Consider the following 3,719-nt stretch of genomic DNA (forward strand, 5'->3'; position numbering starts at 1 on the left):
CAAGTAATCCTTAAATTTTTCGGCTAAGGCCCATTTTAAAGCTAGCAGCTCTAGTTTAAAAGAGCTATAGTTAGAGTCATTCCTTTCAATAGGATGTAAGCTCCTGCTAGCATAAGCAACAACCCTTTCCTGTCCCCCTTGTGTCTGCGCCAGGACCGCGCCCAAGCCAGCGTTACTTGCATCGGTATACAAGACAAAAGGCTCGGAATAGTCAGCATACGCCAAAATGGGAGCTTGCGTTAGAGCAGCCTTTAGGGACTCAAATGCTTGTTGGCACTCACTGGACCAGGCAATATGGCGGGACCCTGTCCGTTTGTCTGCAGGGGCACCTACCAAAAGGGAATTCAAAGGGCGAGCTACCTTGGCGAAATTGGCAATAAAACGGCGGTAATATCCCGCTAGGCCAAGAAAGGCACGTACATCCTTAATGGTCGTGGGGACTGGCCATGCAGTTACTGCTGTTACCTTATCAGGGTCTGGTTTCACTCCCTCCCCAGAGACTACATGGCCTAGAAACTTCACCTCCCTCTGAAGTAGCTGGTATTTATCCACCCTTAACTTAAGCCCATGGTTGTGCAGACGCTCGAAGACACCTTCCAGGTGGCGCAGGTGGGTGGAAAAATCTGAGGAATATATAATAATGTCGTCCAGGTACACAAGTACAGAATCTGCAAGTTGACCGTTCAGACATTGCTGCATAAGCCGCTGGAAGGTGGCTGGTCCATTGTAGAGCCCAAAATGGCGTTCCGGAACTTCATTACAAGAAAGTGGTGTTGTGAAGGCAGTCTTGGCCCGGTCTTGGGGAGCCACACCAACCTGCCAGTAGCCACTGGCCAGGTCAAGCATGGTGAACCAGGAAGCAGAAGTCAGGGAAGTTAAAGTTTCTTCTATACGAGGGAGGGGAAAAGCATCTTTATGGGTAAGAGAGTTCAATTTTTCTGTAATGACGCAAAAGCCGCCAACTACCATCTTTCTTACTTAACCATAACAATGGGTGCTGCCCAGGGCTAGAACTTTGCTGGATGACCCCCCTTCTCTAGCATATCTGATAATAAGGCCCTCATTTCCTTATACATCATGGGTGGCAGTGGACGATACCTTTCCCTAACTGGAGGCGCATTCGCTGTATGAATTTGATTCTGCACAACATCTGTATGGCCAAAGTCTTCATCATGAAGAGCAAATACTTGGACCCACCTCTGTAATAGAGCTCCAAACTCCTGTTTCTGCTGCTTGGTGAAGTCTTCCCGTTGTTGCAAGTCCCGTAGTACCTCAGCAGGGGGAGTCACTTGTTCTTCAGGCTTGACTTCCACGATGTCCACGCTGACCGTCCCGTTATCTTGTACGATCAGGCTTAGGTCTGTTGACCCATGAACGTCAGCACGATCAACGCAGTAGACTTTAGCCAACTTCTGGTAATGGCCTATGGACACAGGACAGGAGCTCGTGATTCCGTGATCCAGATAGGGAAGACGACCATGCTTAACAAAGGGCAACAGTTCTTGCTAGAGAAGGCTTCCAGATCAGGTTGGGCCTCAATTAGGCTGCAGTAGTCCCGTCCCTTTGGACCCATTCGGGCACGCCCCCAGACAACCACTTCACTTCGGGCTGGAATGGTCACACCCCTTCGGCAAGCAGGGCGCACAAAACCCATGTAGCCATCTTCTCCCTCAATGATGGACGTGCGTTGGCATAGGGCGAATGCACCAGTCCAGGCTTTTCGCGTCCCCTGGTCCTGGAACACAACCTGTGGGCCTTCTGGGTGATTGAATAGGTTATGCCAACAAGCAGTTATAACATTCATGCCAATGAGTACTGGAGCAGAGAGGCAATTGTCAGCTACTATAACAACCCCACGCCCGGAGATGCTAGCCCCTCCCACCTCAAAATCCATTACGGCGTATCCTTGATATGGAATTGATAGACCGTTGGCTGCTTTGAGGGTCAACCTATTGGGGGCCTCCCCACAAGATAAAGAGTTTGCCGGGTAATATTTATCAAATGTGCTCTGCTGCATTAAAGTCACTTGGGAACCAGTATCGATCAGTCCCATCAGTGGCACCCCATTCACTTTTACCTCAACTTTAGGGCAGTTACCCACAAAAATGGTCCTTTGTTCTACCCCCCCCACCCCCCTCCCTGCTGCTTGGACCTCAGTAGCAGGGTGTGTTAGTTTAAATGGGCATTAGAGTCAGATGGGGGGCAGCAGAACCTAGCTATATGTCCGGCACGCCCACACCGACGGCATATAGGCTTACCATCGGGTGCCCAGGAGTTGGATGTGTGGGACTGGAGTCTTCTCCTGGGTGCAGGGTGATTGGGGTGTTGTGGGCATCGAGTCGGCTCAGTGGTGTTGGATCGGAGTTGTTGAGTCATCTCCTGCCTCCAGGCGTCCATCTGTCCTCGCACCTCCTGGAGAAGTTCCCGCCTGAACACTTCAGCCCAGTCACCTTTCTCTGTGGGGGGTTTAGGAACAGAGGACTCACCCACAGCTTGAGCAACAACTGGAGTCTTCTCCTGGGTGCAGGGTGATTATTATTATTAAACAACTCTCAGACCGTTGTTCCCTTTCCAGCAAGAAGGTTTCTTCCAACACTTCGTTAAAGGTAGCAGCTGGGTTGCGGCGTGCAAAAGTCCGGACTGTGCTCCTCAGTTCGACGTTGCGGATTCCCATCAAGAGTTGATCTTGCAGGTAGCTCTCCGCTAGGGCACCATCTTCACACCATGCAAAAATGACCACAATTATCCATATATCCTTACATATGACATAGATAGTGTAATGGATGTTGATAGACAGAAAGTTGAATGGATGTTGATAGGCAGATTGTTTAATGGATGTTGATGGGATAGTTTAATGGGTAGATGAGTGAATGGTTTGAAGAGGATGAATGGATAGAAAGTTGGATGGAATGTGCCTTACAGACATCCCAACTTGCAAAGAGTCATTTCAGGGAGGCATCACAAAGCCCCCCCCAAAAAAAAAAAAAAAAAAAAAAAAAAACTTTAGCCTATACAATAATGTCAGTACAACAAATAAGGAAGGCCTATAGATAGAAATTGTGAAAATAAAATATGTAGATTTTGGTAGTTTGGTCTTTTTGGTCTTAGCCTTGGCAACTAGCCATCTAGTAGGCTATAGGCCTGAATAATATGCACATGAATTGACACTTGTTAAACACCTCAACATCATTTAACCCGCTGTGGGCAATGCTAAAGTCACTGTTTACAAACAGTGCAGCGTGCAAGACTAGGTCCATCATTATGTTTTACTCTTATGAGACAAGGGTAGCCTACACTTTGAAATGGGTCTTACATTTTCCTTTTTTTGAGGCACTGACTCCACCATGACGCTCCTGTTTCTACTGAACTGATTAATTAAGTTCGGGAGAAAAGACATAAAAGCCCGCCTACACTGAAAACTGATTGGTTGATTTATTTAAACAGGCCAATCAGGATGTTCTCTGTCTTTGATGCGCTCAGACACACACACCATCTCTCTCTCTCTCTCTCCCTCGTGTGTGCGCTTACACTCAGATGCACACGCGGTCTCGCATGCGTGCTCTTGATCGCTCACTCTAGATTCCGGGAGATTTTATCTAATTTGCGGGCGTCAGGGAGCCGCTATCAATATGCGGGAGACTCCCGGAACTTCCGGGAGACTTGGGATGTCTGGCCTTATATCCTTGTAGAATGGAGATACACAGAGAGAGTTGGCCTAA

Source organism: Alosa alosa, chromosome 8 (assembly GCF_017589495.1).
Source record: "Alosa alosa isolate M-15738 ecotype Scorff River chromosome 8, AALO_Geno_1.1, whole genome shotgun sequence".
NCBI lineage: Eukaryota > Metazoa > Chordata > Actinopteri > Clupeiformes > Clupeidae > Alosa > Alosa alosa.